The 17,259-nt window shown below is 44.7% G+C and overlaps 1 long non-coding RNA gene across 8 annotated transcripts in view; it reads left to right on the top strand.

Annotated features, from left to right (window-relative positions):
* The window catches only part of LOC129623081 (uncharacterized), a 44,550-nt gene extending 28,723 nt beyond the window's left edge, over positions 1 to 15,827 (top strand). For 5 of the 8 annotated variants that reach the window (XR_008700340.1, XR_008700342.1, XR_008700344.1 and 2 more), the window contains 3 exons: positions 2,863 to 3,109; positions 15,096 to 15,171; positions 15,282 to 15,827. This is a non-coding gene — a long non-coding RNA (uncharacterized LOC129623081). The remainder of the gene's footprint in view (positions 1 to 2,862; positions 3,110 to 15,095; positions 15,172 to 15,281) is intronic. The other 3 variants (XR_008700343.1, XR_008700339.1, XR_008700337.1) reach the window with 1 other exon arrangement.
* Positions 15,828 to 17,259: the final 1,432 nt, after the last annotated feature.

Here is a 17,259-nt window from a genome sequence, read left to right as displayed (position 1 = left end):
CTCATTTAACTGAAATCATGCAATATTTGTTCATCTGTGACCATCTTATTTCTCTTAATATAACGTCCTCAAGGTTTATCCATGTTGTTGTCAACAGCTGGAAGTCAAGTTTTTCTTTTGGCATATAGCAGGCGTTCCTTCTTTCTGGAGGTGCCACCTTTTCTTTATGCAGTCATCCATTGCTGGACATTTAGGTTGTTTCCATATCTTCAGCGTTACTCTTCTGAGTAATGCTGCAGTGAATGTGGAAGTACAAACCTCTCTCTGGGATCCTGACTTTAATGCTTTTGGATGAATACCCAGAAGTGGAATTGCTGGATCATATGGTGGTTCAATTTGTAATTTGGTGGGGAGCCTCCTATACTGTTTTCCATAACAGCCATACCATTTTATATTCCCTCCAAAAATGTGCAAGAGTTCTGGTTTTTTCACATCCTTGCCAACATTTGTTCTTTTGCTTTTTTGGTAATAGACTCTAGGCGGCTAGAGTCTTATTTTCTCATCTCAGCTCCTGGGACCTGTTTCTATTGCTTTCATCTTTCCAAGAGCACCCCTCTCCTGTCCTCTGGGCCTCTAGGATTCCCTTTGGGCTTACTGGGCACACACTTTCACAACCTGCTGAAAGATGTGCTTCAAATACTTGTAGGTCCTACAGGGGCAAGATCGCTATCCTTGAGAAAGGAGAGGGAGTATATATAAAACCTTCAGAGGAGACTCATTGGGCATTTCATCATCACTGGGGGCAAAGTACCTATTTCCTTTATTTCCATCCATATCATCTCTTAGGTATGCAAGAGCCTTGTGTATGATTCCACAACTGTCCATGCTCTTGCTTTGTACCACTTAGCTCAACTACAATTACTTGTGTGATAGTCAGTTTACCGTCTCCTCTCCTCCATCTCTATGAAGGGCCATGTCTGAATTTCTGTCCCTGCTATACCCTTGATATTCAGTAGAGTGACCCATGCAAGGTACATACTCAACAAATACCTGCCCTTCAACCAATCCATAGACGTTTTTCAGACCACATTTGCCAGGCTTCCTCTTCCTAGCACTGTAGAGAAAAGTTTGACTTTCGACTATTAATTTGTTAATGAACTCCAGGCCTAAAAACAAGACCTAAGGACATGTTATTGGAGAAGGAAATGGCAACCCACTCCAGTATTCTTGCCTGGAGAATTCCCATGGACAGAGGAGCCTGGTGGGTTACAGTCCATAGGGTAACAAAGAGTGGGACATGACTAAAGTGACTTAACACACACACACATGCGCAAAGATGTGTTATAGGCATGGCCTTGACTGAAGGCCTGACATCTCCGACTCAGACGCTTTATTGGTAGCTATCACTGACACATCTTCTCTATCTATTTACACACTGCAGGGATTTCTTTGGAGGGAAACTTAAGGAACTGTTCCTTTGAAACTTGGGAATGGTGATTCACTCAGTATTTTCTTCCTGGGAGAACAGATCTTTTAGAATTTTTATACATGGTGTACCTTTTTTTGATCCTTAAATTGGGATTTTGTGCACTGAGTTTTGGAGGGCTTTTCCTTTGGTAAACATGAACAGCAGCAGAAGACAGTTAAGTGCTGCATCTGTGTTCACAAACCAAGCACGAAAGTGTGGTCATCTGAGCAGCCTCTCAGTGGACAGAGCTCACTGACTTTCACAAGGCAGGCAGGCAAAGTTCATTAACAGGCTTCTGGGAGAGTTTCCAGGGCTCAGCCCAGGATGCCATCTCGCTTAAACCCCTAGGGAATTAAAAAAAGATGGGTGATTCATAGGTTACCCAGCGGGGGTAAGTGAAGCAAGAGGAAGAGGGTGGGTAAGTGGGAGCAAGGGATGGATGAGGTGGTTCTTTGCCAGTTACTCTGCTGTTGCAGCTGCATGGTGCCCTCTCAGTGGTGGTCTCAGCGGAGGGCACCCTTCTTCCCTCGTGCAGCCATGCTGAATGTCCATTCAGTACTCCACAGCCCTTGTTACCATAATTTGGCTGAATAACTCCCCTCCCGACTTTGCCCCACGAATTCTTGAAGGTTTCAACAGTTTCAGTGTAGTTTCCTCCTCGTCTCCCTTTCCCTTTGTTTAGGTGCTCATCTGTCTTTCCCTTTGTCGTGGATCGAATAGGGGTCACCCCAAAGATGTGTCTCTGGAACCTGCAAAGTTGACTTCATTCGAAAAAAAGATCTTTGCAGATACAAAGATTCAAGATCATCTTGGACTTAGAGTGGGTGCTAGGTCCACTGACAGGTGTCCTCAAAAGACAGAAGGACACAGACTCCAAAAGGAAAAGGTTATATGAACTCAGAGGCAGGAATTAGAGCCATAGAGCCCCAAGCCAAGCAGTGCCATCAAGTGCCCCTGGTGGAGACATGCAATGGATTTTCCTCCAGAGCCTCCAGCAGGAACCAACCCTGTCCACACCTTGACTTTGAACTTCTGGCTTCCACAATTGTGAGATAATACATTTCTGTAGTTTTAAGCCACCCAGGTTGTGGTAATTTGTTGTGGCAGCCGTAGGAAGCTCTCACAAGTAATGATGTGAGTGTGGTTTGGAAAAGACCTGAGCATATCAACCCCACCTTGTTATCTTTTCAGCAGCATTGTCCAGGGCAGCCAGGGCTTGGAAGTGTTGAGGAAAATAGTGCTGGGTCATGTGCTGTTACCCACCAGCGCTACGGTTGTCCTCTCCTAAAGCTGAGGGTGTCTGTGGCAGATAGCACCTCCCTTATCCTTATCAACTGGGAAAATGAGAGAATAACTATAGAGCTCTGTGACCACCCAGCTGGCTGGGGAGGGTAGAAAGGGCAGTCTGGTCATGAGCCTTTCATATCTCTCTCCGCTCCCCCTTTGCTTCTTAGGATATAAGTGGGAAGAACACAAGGCCTTCATCCACAGCCGCTGCCCTCACTGAGACTGCAAACACAGTTCATTTTCTAAACGATGGACTCCTCCATAAAGGGGCAAAGTAAAGCAACATCCAGAGCTGGAGAAAAAAAATTCTCTCATCCTCAGCACGCTGTTTGGTCTTTGCTTCTCCCAGGCACCAGCCCTTTGGCTTGATGTCAGATCAGTGTGGCTAGAAGCATAAACTGGGTGAAGCAGAGGGTGAGTACCAGGCACGTGCTGCTGAGATAATCTGGGGAACCACAAAGGGACCCAAGTAGGGGATGGCTCGCTTTCGCTGTTTGGCTTTCCATCATTTAAAAATGTTGGGAATTCCTTCTGATATTGATGTGCAACAATTTTCATTTGTCCTACTGGCTAAAAAAAGAAGTCTCATTTAACAATAGATTTTTGGTAGTCACTAAATGGTCCAGTGCTATAGCCTCAACTAAGGCATTTCTGTGTAACTATAAATATTTATGCCATTTACAGTTACTTCACATTCATTTCATTTGGGTCTCCCAATAGCCCATGAGATGAGTGCTACGGCTGCTAAGTCGCTTCAGTCGTGTCCGACTCTGTGCGACCCCATAGACGGCAGCCCACCAGGCTCCCCTGTCCCTGGGATTCTCCAGGCAAGAACACTGGAGTGGGTTGCCATTTCCTTCTCCAGTGCATGAAAGTGAAAAGTGAAAGTGAAGTCGCTCAGTTGTGTCTGACCCTCTGAGACCCCATGGACTGCAGCCTACCAGGCTCCTCCGTCCATGGGATTTTCCAGGCAAGAGTGCTGGAGTGGGGTGCCATTGCCTTCTCCGATGAGATGAGTAGAGCAAAGATTATTGAGAAAACATGAGGTTCATGAGGTGAAGATGATGTAGGAGGACAGCAGGGGAATAGTAGGGAATTCCAAGCTTGGGGAGGAGTGTGGGTTGGGGGGATGAGTGTGAAAGGATCTGGAACTGTGACGAAATCTTCCTGGCTGCAGAGTAGGGTGTATGGATGAATGATACAGTTGAAGACACTGTCACTAGAAGAGGTTTCTGGCATGGCCTAGGTGATTAGAAATACGAACCAAGTGGGAAAAAAAATCAGGGAGGCCTATAGTTTATGAGCAGAGATCCCCTCTGGAGCTTGAATGTTCAACAAGTGGTAGATTTTTGTAATATTGTGTTTCCTCACGCCAGTGATTCCCCAGCTTAAAGAGGCTTCATGATAATACAACCAGTAAACTCTGTCCTCTGCAATATACAGGAGAGGCTGCCACAGTAGTGAGTGGTTGCACGCTGGGTCTGGCTGTTGGGTGGGTCCTCTTGCATGAGGTGGCATTTGGGGAAATTGGCTCTTTCGGGCACTGGGAGATCTGGCTGGTTCATGTGACCGTTGGGTTGTTATCCGGCTGCGCCCAACCTTGAGAGGAGGGACTTGGCACCTCCGCGATCCCCAGCGGGAGGCCCATCCTCAGCTAGTCTGACACATCACATTTGCTTTTTGATTTACACACACAAAATGAATCTCCCCAACGACCCTCTCCCCAGAGCCTCATCAATTAGAACTGCTTTTGTCCTTAGCCTCCTTTTGTTGATCAGCTTGGAAATTCGTTAGGAGGGAAAAGAAAGAGAAGTTGTCTTTGTGGGCAGTGGTGCTGGTGAGCTGGCTTCTAATGAAGGAGCCCTGAATGGTGCGATTGTGAGGCTGTTTATATAGCTTTTATTTTAATTTGCATCCGTACCAGGCTCGGATCCCGAGAGCCACTTGGCTGTGTTTGGAACTTTTATCTCCTCCCATAGAGCCAGACCTGCCAGCTTATCATTTGCCTCAAGGAAATTAATGTGGGTCCCCCCTCCCCTTGCTTTTATCATGTGCTGTGGAATTGTTTATACATTCACAGAGAGAAAGAAAGGCTGTGCAGAACCGTAGAAGGTTTCTTTCCTCATGTTCATGGATCATCTGAGACTTGAAAGGCTTCTAGAGCCAAAAGACTCAGGGAGCAAGGCCTGGATTGAGGCAAAGAGATGGAGGGTAGAGGGTGGGAACATGGCAACAAAGAGCTGACCTCAGTGTCTTAAAGTAAGAAGTGAGAGGAACCATGCTCTATTTTACCTCATCCTCTGCGTGGATATATATATTCCTTACTTTTCCCTCTACTTTCCCTGAATGTGTCAGCTAAATATGACTCAAGAACCAACTCCAGCTCAGTTTCCCCTTTTGAATTAAATTGCAGCTCTTGAGTGTGGCATTTAAGACTCCACATAATTCAGTCCTGTCCCACTCCTGCCACTGGCTAATGAGTATTTTCACTTCCAGCCTATAGACTTCCTGTACCAGGGTTCTCTCCTGTTGTGAGCTTGCCTCTGTCCCACGTCCCTGTTCAGGCTGCCCTCCCCGGCTACCCCCCTGCTTCATCCAGTCCCCCTCTCCTTCAATTCTGTGTGTGGAGCCTTCCCGGCTCACGTGGTTCTCTTCCTCACTAAGGTCCTGGCTATTCAAAGTGGGGCCCAGACCCACAGCTGGGGCCTCTGCTGGGAACCTGTGAGAAAGGCAGCATCTTGAGCCCCAGAACTACTGGATCGGAATCTGCTTTTGGGAATTGCAAATGCACAGAAAAGTTGGGAAGCCCCTTTCCAGACACCTGTGACATTGATTTACTGGGCCTCCTCACCTGGGGATGGGTTGATCCCCAAATGTCCTCCTGAGCATAGACCTTGCTTCCTAGTATGAGTGGTAACACCTGGAGACAAGGGCGGACAACTTAGATTCACTTGTGGCGTCATTTACAGCTTGAGGACGACCTGATGACATTGCAGGAGCTCAATGAATATTCAGTTAATTTCATGCAGACTTGACCTGTGAATCACATTTTTTGTTGCTCTTTTTAAAATGGTGGATATCCAATGTTTCTTTGTCCTTCTACGTACGCTTATTCTATCATAGTAACCTTAATTACTAAAATGTTAATGGCAGGGACCTCTGGTTGTCTTTTCTTGTCTCCATACAGCTTTTTCCCCTTTGACAAAATAAGACTTCCCAGGACTTTGCAGAGTAGAGAATGGAGAAATGACCTCTGACCCTCTTTCCATGTTGCGTTGGGTCAGAAATTCTGTTGCCTGGAGTGTTGTCTTGGGGCTCTGCCCTCATCTCTGCTTTCCCAAGGCAATTACTGCCAGCACCAGGTTATTCTCACATCTATTTCCAGCAATCCAGTTCCAGAAACCAAAGACTTACACATTGCCCTCAAGAAGTGACAGTTTAGTGAGCATGAAAGAGGTTAGAGCTGCACAGTGTGCCTCGGATGCAGGGGTGGGAAGGCCTCAGGAGCCTAAACCATGTGTGGAAGGAGGAGGGTCTTGTGTTCAGTCTGGGCGAAGCCATGTGACAAGACCCTCACACCAAGAGATCATGGAGGTGGAAAGCCAGGGCTCTGGTGTGTATGAGTACGTGTATGTGTGTGTACACGAACATGTGTGTACATATGTGTACTTGCGCATGTGGGTAGGTGGGCCCAGCTTGCCCAGGGCTTCATGAACATTTAAGGAAGTGAGATTTCATCTTATAGGTGGTAGAGAGCCACAGGGGGAACTGCTAGGAGACACTTGTGGAGTTTAAATCTCTCTGAACCAGCAGTGGGGTGGGTGGTCTTGACAGGGTGAGAGGGACACCTTTGGGGGGTATTGTAGCCAGAATCTATGCAGAAGAGGATGACTTCCACCCCAGAGCCCAGCTGTAGGGGACCCCAAAGTGGTGCTCTTCTATGGGCCTCACATCGGGCTAGTTGCCAATTTGTGTTCAATCAGCTTCTGAACTCTCCAGAATTTAGTCCTTGTCTGTTCCCACTGGCACTGCCCAAGTAGTCATCACTCCTGTTTTCTTCCCCGACCCTGGGGTTTTTCTAAAGTGCCTTCTGGCCTGGCTCTCTTCCCTAGCTTGTGAGTATCACTGCATGGAGGACAAGGAGCAGCCCCCTCCCCATGGCGGAGCAGACCCTTCATTCTGACTGCCAGCCCCTCTCCAGCCTGTGCTCTCACCACCTTCACCTCATGCCCTCCTCTCTGTCCAGAGTTCCCAGTCCATGGCACCGGTCTTGCTCCAGGGAATTTCAGAGCTTTCTCTTGTACTTAGAAACTCCTCCCCCTACTCTGGTTCGTGAATTCTCTCCCTCCAAGACCCAGTGCCAGTGTCGTCTCCTGGGAAAACCTTCCCAGACTCCCTAGACACACGTGCCTCCTCCTCTGCATCACCTGAGCCTTTATGCAGCTCTTTCTGGCTTCTGATGTTGAATTCAAGGTGACCGTTTATGCATCTGCTTCCCTCCTCCATGCCCCATCGCCAGGGCCTTGAGGCAGTCCCTGCAAAGGCCAGGAGGGCACACAGCAGTGATGTATTCAGGGTCCCCCCTCCCTGGGCCCTTCACCTCTCTGCTCTGGCTCCACACCTGGCCCAGGGCACCAGCTGGTTGAATTAAACACAATTAAGCGGGCAGTTGGCCCAAGCCAGGAAAGCAGAGGGCTGAGAAGAGAATCTAGGTGTGCCCTGTCTAATAGAAATACAACATGAGCACATTTTACATTTCGTAGTTGACGTATTTTAAAAAAGTGAAAGTTAAAAGAAACAGATAAACAAATGTTCGTAGCTACTTTATCTGTTATGTCAGTTATGTCAGACTCTTTGTGGCCCTATGGACTGTAGCCTGCCAGGTTCCTCTGCCCATGGAATTTTCCAGGCAAGAGTATTGGAATGGGTACCATTTTCTACTCCGGGGGATCTTTCCAACTCAGGAATCGAACCCTAGTCTCTTGTGTCTCCTGAATTGGCAGGTGGATTCTTTACCACTAGTGCCACCTAAGAAGCCCACTTTATCTGGAATAGCACCCAATTAGAAACAACCCCAATGTCGATCAACAGGTGAATGGATAAAAAAACAAACAAAAAACTATGATAGGTTTATATAACGAAATACTACTTAGCAATGTGAAAAAATGAACTCCTGATACATGCAGCAACATGAATGAATCTCACAATAATTATGCTGAGTGAAAGCAGTAAAAAATTATGCATACTTTCTGGTTCCACTTACATGAAATTCTAGAAAATGCAAACTATTCTATAGAGACAGAATGAATATCAGTAATTATCTTAGGATGAGGGGTGGGAAGGCAGGACAACAAAAGGGCACGAGGAAACCTTTTGGGGGGGGTGATGGACATGTTCATTATATTGACGTAACGATGGCTTCCCAGTGTATACATGTCAAACTGGACTCTTTAAATAACACTTTAAATACAGGTAGTTGATTGCATGTCCAGTATATTTCAGTAAAGTGATAGAAATGAAACAGAATAACTTACATAATATATTTTAACCCCATATATCCAAAATACTGAAATGGCAATCCATTCCAGTATTCTTGTCTGGAGAATTCCATGGACACAGGAGCCTGGCAGGCTACTTTTCAAGGAGTCATAGAGTCAGACACGACTGAGTGACTCTCACTCACTCATCAATTTAACATATCAACATAAAAATTGCTAATGAGATCTTTTTACATTCTTATTTTTGTACTGTTTTTGAAATCTGGTGTGCATTTTACAGTGACTGAACATCTTACTCGGGATGGGATATTTCAAGTGTTCAGTCGCCACATGTAACCAGTGGCTACTGTGCTGGACAGCACAGATCTAGACCCTCCAGTGAAACCCCCTCTTCTCGGCTCAGATTGGGTGAATTCTGGGTCAACAGGTCAAATCTGCAGCTGAATAGTTTTGAGCTGGCCCTTTCTGTGGCCCAAAGATCTTGGGTCCTGTGGGGTTCTGGATCAGAGAATGGATCTCATGAACCTAGATAATAAACCTAGGATTTTGTGTGAATTCCCATCTGCCATCCCACCCTCTGTTTAAGCCTGACAAGTAGCCTAACTGTTTGCTTTAACAGAACACATTCTTACTTTCCCTTTTGCATCAAATTGCAAATTTACTTCACTAACTGCATGCAGGGGGCGGGTGTGGAGTTGGAAGAGGGGCTGTGGGAGCTAAGGAGGGCACCCACTGGGTGGGCATCAGCCCCTGAGAGGTGGACTGAGTGGGGCTGAGCTGGGGAGAGTGCTGGTGCAGAGTGGGCTTGCAGCTCACCCAGGCCTTCTCTCAGTCTGGGATCTGCCCTCTCGTGCCCCCAGCTTCTGTCCAGAAGTCAGAAGGGTGGGGGGAATGGGCAGTGCTGGTGACAGAACAAATGGGGGCTTCACCAGCCCTGTGGCTGAGGGGTCTCCTTGAGAGTTACCCAGCAAAAGTTGCCTTAAGGATTGTGAGAGATTTTTATAATTTTGCCACTAACTAGCTCAGGGACACTGACCAACTTACCTTCTCCTCAGGGTGTCGGTTTTCCCATCTGTACAATGAAGGAATCAGAGTAGACAACTTCAAAGGTCCCTTCTGGGCTCATGTGAGGAACAGTGATCCTGACTGCATTAAATGGAGCACATACCAGCGCTGGGCAGTGTCCTGCATAAGGAAGTTTTGTTGTTTGTGCTTAGTTGCTCAGTCATGTCTGATTCTTTGCGAGCCCATGAACTGTACGCCACCAGGCTTCTCTGTCCATGGGATTCTCCAGGCAAGAATACTGGAGTGGGTTGCCATTTCTTTCTCCAGGGGATCTTCTAGGCCTGGGGATTGAACCTACATCTCCTGCATTGGAAGGCAGATTCTTTACCACTGAGCCACTAGGAAGGTGACAAGAAACACATGACATAGTTCTTACCTGTATTAATGAAAAGTGGATTTACAGTGCTTGTATTGCTTGATATTTTTATAAGAATATATTACATTTGTAAGTGAAAAAAGGCAGAGAAAGGGAAACAAAAAAGGTATCTATGTGTGGTGAGAAACTAAAGATCTCAGTTTTAAATTTTTTAAAGTCTTCAAACATACCCAAAAGTGTAGGACAAGGAGACCCATGCACCCACCACCTGGCTTCAGCAATGAACGTACTGCCAGTTTTGTTTTATTCACTCCTCCCACCACTACTTTGTTTTGTTGGCAGTTTTTAAAGCAAATTCCTAATGTCATATCATTCTATGGATAAATATTGAATAAGTATTTCTAACAGGTAAGGGCTTCTGAAAGAACAAAATAATACCATTAGCACACCCAACACAATTAACAGCAGCTTAAAAAAATATTAGATAATGATGTGTTCAGTTTTCCTGATTGATTTAATCTTTTTTTTTTTCCATCGGTTTGTTTGAATCAGTGAAACAATTATTGGAGCTTTACAAAATATTTTATAAAACACTTTAAAAACTGCTGTCTTGACTGTGGTCTGTGAGCCGTCTGCTTGGAGGTTATTTCCTGTTGTCCTGCATGGCGCTCACTGGCCTGTGGGCGATTGGCGCATGCTGAGCCAGACACCACAAGTAACAGTGTGGTTCCCAGCCAGTTTCCCCGAGGGGCCACACAGGAACCCAGAGGCCCCAAGGAGCCAAGGGAATTGGTGTCCCCAACACTCCAGATTCTTACAGGAATGGGCTGCCTCAGAGAACCAGGTGTCACTGGGCTTTTACTCCCCAAGAGCAGCGTGGGGTATGCTCTTCACCTCTAGTTTCTGCACCCCCTTCTCCACTGTCCCTCATGCAGGAATGCTACCTCGAGCACTTCTGCCATGCAATCCTAAGAGGAGGACGCTGGGTCATCTGTAGCCCAGGAGAGCTAGGGATGTGCTTAGGGATTAGAGGAGATCCTGGGCAGCTGGTGAGGCAGGTGGAACCTGTGTATTTGAAGACGAGAAACCTAATGTACTGTGCCCTGCACAGGGGCAGACTGTGACAGAACAAAGGGCTGTGGATCACATGCATCAGGGTGTGCGGGGGAGGGCAGGCATTGGCTTCCTGTGTGAACACCTGCAGACTGAAGAACAAGACCTGTCAATCCGGTGTGTACATTACATGTCAATCCTGTGTGTATTTTTATCCTATTTCCATAAAAGATCCAGGTGGGTAATAGGTACATCATTAGAATGGGTTAAAGACTTGACACATGGGCCATCCTTTGCACACACTCAGCAGGACTTTTCAATGATAAGTCTTTGTTAAAGGATATGCACATTTATTAATATGCACCTTCTATTTTTAAGTCATATAACACCTCAAATTAGAGTAAGGATTAAAATAAACAAATACCAAGTACAAGTTTAAATAATGTGCTTAGCTATTATAAGCTTTCTTATCTGAACACTTTCCTTTTGGAAAAACAATTTTATGAACTGTTTCACAATCCAAAAGGTATTAAATTATCCTTTCTACCTTTTGTACAGACAATTATATAATAAATATTGTTGTACTGCTCACCCAGTTTAAGAATTAGTATGATATGAATATATATGGAAGCTTCTTAAATGGCTTCTCATCCAGCCCCCGTCACTTCACAGGTGTTTCTCTCCTACATGTCTTTATACTCATTTGTTTGTATTAAAAGTAATATATATCAATAATAAATAATAGTAAATGTTAATAATAAATAGTAAATATATGTCTGCCTCTTGAGAAACCTATATGCAGGTCAGGAAGCAACAGTTAGAACTGGACATGGAACAACAGACTGGTTCCAAATAGGGAAAGGAGTACATCAAGGCTGTATATTGTCACCATGCTTATTTAACTTATATGCAGAGTACATCATGAGTAACGCTGGGCTGGAAGAAGCACAAGCTGGAATCAAGATTGCCAGGAGAAATATCAGTAACCTCAGATATGCAGATGACACCACCCTTATGGCAGAAAGTAAAAAGCCTCTTGATGAAAGTGAAAGAGGAGAGTGAAAAAGTTGCCTTAAAGCTCAACATTCAGAAAACTAAGATCATAGCATCTGGTCCCATCACTTCATGGGAAATAGATGGGGAAACAGTGGAAACAGTGTCAGACTTTATTTTGGGGGCTCCAAAATCACTGCAGATGGTGACAGCAGCCATGAAATTAAAATAAGTTTACTCCTTGGAAGAAAAGTTATGACCAACCTAGATAGCATATTCAAAAGCAGATATTACTTTGCCAACAAAAGTCCATCTAGTCAAAGCTATGGTTTTTCCAGTAGTCGTGTATGTATGTGAGAGTTGGACTGTGAAGAAAGCTGAGTGCCAAAGAATTGCTGCTTTTGAACTGTGGTGTTGGAGAAGACTCTTGAGAGCCCCTTGGACTGCAAGGAGATTCAATCAGTCCATTCTAAAGGAGATCAGTCCTGGTGTTCTTTGGAAGGACTGATGCTAAAGCTGAAACTCCAATACTTTGGCCACCTGACACGAAGAGCTGACTCATTGGAAAAGACCCTGATGCTGGGAGGGATTGGGGGCAGGAGGAGAAGGGGACGACAGAGGATGAGATGGCTCGATGGCATCACCGACTCGATGGGCATGAGTTTGGGTGAACTCTGGGAGTTGGTGATGGACAGGGAGGCCTGGTGTGCTGCGATTCATGGGGTTGCAGAGTCAGACATGACTGAGCGACTGAACTGACTGACTGATTTGCATGTTTTAAAACATGCTAAATTTAGCATCATACAATATGTAGAGAATTACATACTTGATTTTCTTTATACAATGAAGGGGCCCAGGACTTCTGTGTGGCACCTGGACATCTCTTTTCCAACCTGCTATTCCGAAGAATGGCACTAATTACCTTCTTGACGCCTCTCAGTTGTTGCTCTTATTTTTCTCTGTCCTGGCTGAGCGTTTTGAGTCTTTGTAAACCACCTCCTATCTTGGTGGCTCTGGAATCTGCCAGACCTAGACTGAAACCTTTCTGCGTTACTCGACAGCTCTATAACCTTTGGCAAATTACTTCACTTCTCTGAGCTTTCAAGTTCCTCTGCATTGTATAATTTTTGTATAATTTCTTCAATTTCATCTATAAACCAAATTATATTAGTACTTGTACAACAGAATATTGGTACTCACCCCAGACTTGTGAGGTTTAAAGAAGACAGTGCAGGTTAGGGGCTTAGCACTGGTGCTAGGTCCATCTGAATTTTTTCCTCATTTTTGCAACCTGACATCTTTGAAGGAATCAGTGTTGAGACAAATGCTCCCTTAGCTCCAGAGTCCCCAAGACACGGTGCACTTCCCAGACTCCCCTTAAGGACCGAGGTGTTCATTCCTCCAGCTGCTGCCCACAGCTGGGTCTCTCCCAGAATCGGCCCCTCAGCTGAAGAGGGCTGCTTTGGCCAAAGTTTCACTTCTTCCCAGAGGCAGCCCACATCCAGTGACTGGTCTGTGAAGAAGGAGGTGCAAAGGCCCAGCCCCCTTCCCGCACGCGGGGACACCTCTGAAGAACCTTCTGGCTCCAGAGCTGCTTCTGGGTCTGCTCAGGCCTTTGTTGTGACTGCATCATAGCCCAGCCTCTCCCTCTGCTCAGTCGTGTCTTCTTTCCCAGAGGTGTTGTTCCCAAGAGCTCTTCTCAGTAAACCTCGTGTGTGCAGATGTCTCAGAGTCTGTTTCTCAAGGGACCTGACCTGAGACACAGTGGAAAATAAAATCACCAAGTCAGGGGACTCACTGGCACGTGGGTGGGGCTGGCACTGCTTTTCTCTCCCTCACCATCCATCTCCAGACCCTGGGCAGTCTTTGTGGGCCCCCAGAGGGAAGGCAGACCTAATGGATTTTATAGGTCTGCTCTTCAGCAACCGTGGGCCTATGCTAGTTCTTTTCTATTTTAAAATTGCAGGAGTAATATGTGAATACATACTTTTTGTAAAAATATCAACCAGCAGAATAGCCAGAGCAAGAGCCTCTCCACCGGGCTACCTGGAGACAAACCCACTCTGATCCCCAGAGACAACTTTCCAGATGTATTTCTATGCATTGATGCAGACATGCATATACATATAAAAATAGGTGGTTTCACAGGGTTACATGTTTAAAATAGAAATAGATTACACCATGCATACTGATAAGCAGCTCACTGTTTTCACTTCCTGTGTCTTGGAAACCTTTCCATGTCAGTGCTCAGCATATCATCTTCATCTATTCTTTCTAATGGCTGTGTGACATTCCCTGAGATGACTATCTCCTGCCTTATTAGGCCACATCTTTACTAGAGGACTTTTAGGTTATTCCCAGTGGTATGCTTTGATAAACAGTGTTGTGATTAACATTTCTGTCTGTGCTTTTTAACATTTCTCTGTGCATACATTTCTCTAGGTTAGAATGCTGAGTTAAGGAGCACAGCATATTTTAAAATTTGACTTGACCTAACTTCCCTCCTAACTCCCAACACTGGATATTTTCTTTCTCTTTCCTTCTATTTTTATTGAGATATAATTGATGTATAATATTCTGTAAGTTTAAGGTATACAAGTGATGATCTGATACACAAAGATCATGAAATTGTTATCACAATAAGGTTAGTTAGCACGCTTATCACCTCACATAGTTACTATTTTGTTATTGTTGTTATGGTGAGAACATTGAAGATTTACTCTTAGCAACTTACAAGTATGTAATACAGTATTGTTAACTATGGATGAATTGATGCTTTTGAACTGTGGTGTTGGAGAAGACTCTTGAGAGTCCCTTGAACTGCAAGGAGATTCAACCAGTCCATTCTGAAGGAGATCAGCCCTGGGTGTTCTTTGGAAGGAATGATGCTAAAGCTGAAACTCCAGTACCTCGTCCACCTCATGTGAAGAGTTGACTCATTGGAAAAGACTCTGATGCTGGGAGGGATTGGGGGCAGGAGGAGAAGGGGACGCCAGAGGATGAGATGGCTGGATGGCATCACCGACTTGATGGACGTGAGTTTGAGTGAACTCTGGGAGTTGGTGATGGACAGGGAGGCCTGGCGTGCTGCGATTCATGGGGTCGCAAAGAGTCAGACACGACTGAGCGACTGAACTGAACTGAACTATGGTCTCCATGCTGTACATTAGATCCCCAGAACTCAGTCCTCTTACAACTGATAGTTTATATTCTGACCAAAATCTCCTCATTTTCCCCACCCTGTAAGCCCCTGGAACCACCAGTCTACTTTGTTTCAATGAGTTTGGCTTTTTTAGGTTCCACATGTAAGTGAGATTATATAGTGTTTGTCTTATCACCTGTCTTTTTGAGAATAACCATTCTAACAGATGTAAATGATATCTCATGGTAGTTTTGATTTACATTTCCCTGATAATTGAGTACCTTTTCATGTACTACTTGGCCATTTATATGTCTTCTTTGGAATTCTATTCAGGTCAATTATTTGGAAGAGTTTAAAAAGGATTGGAATTCACCAGTGAAGCTATCTAGTCCTGAACTTTTCTTTGTTGGTAAGTTTTAATTTATTGATTTAATCTCCTTATTCATTACTGGAAGTTCAGATTTTCTAATTCTTCATGATTCAGTGTTTATAGGTTGTATATTTATCAATTTATTCCAGGTTGTCCAATTTGCTGGGCTATAATGTGGCGCTGTGATAAAGAGACTGCCTGCCAAAGCAAGAAACGTGGTCTCGATCTCTGGGTTGGGAAGATCCCCTGGAGTAGGAATTGGCAACCCATTCCAGTATTCTTGCCTGGGAAATTCCATGGACAGAGAAGCCTGGTAGGCTACAGTCCATGGGGCCACAAAGAGTCAGACATGACTGAGCGACTGAACACAGCACAGTTGTTCAGAGTAGTCTCTTAGGATCCTTTGTATTTCTGTGGTATCAGTTGTAATGTCTCCTCTTTCCTTTATAATTTTATTTATTTGAATTCTCTGTCTTCTTTTTTTCTTGGTAGGTCAAACTGAAATTCTAACACTGGATATTATCTGTTTTTTTAATGTTTGCTAGTTTGATGAACTATAACATTTTAGTGTTTTAATTGTATTTTTGTTTACTGTGAGAAATGGAATATTTTCCTTTGCCGTTTTCCATTTCTATTTCTTTTACTATGAAGTACCTCTTTATATTCTTTCCCCCTTTTTATTAAATGGTTCACCTTATTAATGAATTGTAAGAATTATTGACATACTGAATATTAGCCTTAGCTTGTTTTACATGCTGCAGACATTTAAATGTTATTTTAACTTTGTGATGTTTTTTATGGCTCCAAATTTTGGATGGTTATGTGGCCCAGGTTTTTAATCTTTTTTCTTTGTGGCTTTGGTGCTTTTGTACCTTCAGTAGGCCTTCCTCACCCCGTTATAAACAAGTGAAGACATTTATTAAAGTTGCAGGGAGCTGTAGGCCAGCATTTCCTTGGCTGTAGAGACGAAGGAGAGAAGCCCAGGTGGGGTTGGCTCTGCCTGGAGGCCAACAGTTCCACACTCCTTCATCCAGGGCAAAGAAAAGAGGCCACAGCTTGTGGATGGTTGCCACTGCCATGAAGCAAGTCTAGACAGAGTCCTTCAAGCTGCTGTTGCTGTCCGCTCCATCCTGGGAGAGTGCAGGAAGCATGAGGCCACTGGGAAGACTGAGTCATGGAGAGTCCCATGCCTTCCTGCACAAAGCCCCTGACATGCTCAGCAGTCCCAGAACAGTGCAGGCAAGCTTCACAAGAGAGAGATTTTGAGGATGCGCTGTCAAGTAGTAGAAAAAGCAGACTTAGAGTTCTGGTTCTGATGGTAAACGTGAAAACATCTGTTGTCACAAGGTCTCGCTCAAGCATCCATATTTGTTTTTTTTTTTTTTTTAATTTTTATCATTTAGTAGCATTTTAAAATTTTTATTTATTTTTTTAATTGGAGGCTAATTACTTTACAATATTGTGGTGGTTTTTGCCATACATTGACATGAATCAGCCATGGGCATACATCTGTTCTCCATCCTGAACCCCCCACCACCACCTCCCTCCCCATCCAATCCCTCTGGGTCATCCCAGTGCACCAGCCCTGAGCACCCTGCCTCATGCACTGAAGCGTGGACTGGCATGCATGGACTGGCAATCTATTTCACATATGATAACATACGTGTTTCAATGCTCTTCTCTCAAATCATCCCACCCTTGCCTTCTCCCACAGAGTCCAACAGTCTGTTCTTTACATCTGTGTTTCTTTTGCTGTCTCGCATATAGGGTCATCGTTACCATCTTTCTAAATTCCATATATATTGATTAATATACTGTATTGGTGTTTTTCTTTCTGGCTTACTTCACTCTGTATAATAGGCTCCAGTTTCATCCACCTCATCAGAACTGATTCAAATGCATTCTTTTTAAAATCTGAGTAATACTCCATTGTGTATATGTACCACAGCTTTCTTATCCATTCGTCTGCCGATGGACATCTAGGTTGCTTCCATGTCCTGGCTATTGTAAACAGTGCTGCGATGAACATTGGGGTACACGTGTCTCTTTCAATTCTGGTTTCCTCAGTGTGTATGCCAAGCAGTGGGATTGCTTGGTCGTATGGCAGTTCTAGTTCCAATTTTTTAA

This window comes from Bubalus kerabau, chromosome 11, assembly GCF_029407905.1.
Source record: "Bubalus kerabau isolate K-KA32 ecotype Philippines breed swamp buffalo chromosome 11, PCC_UOA_SB_1v2, whole genome shotgun sequence".
Classification (NCBI taxonomy): Eukaryota; Metazoa; Chordata; class Mammalia; order Artiodactyla; family Bovidae; genus Bubalus; species Bubalus kerabau.
Note: the sequence above shows the minus strand (reverse complement) of the source record. Positions and strands in the feature narration are given on the sequence as shown.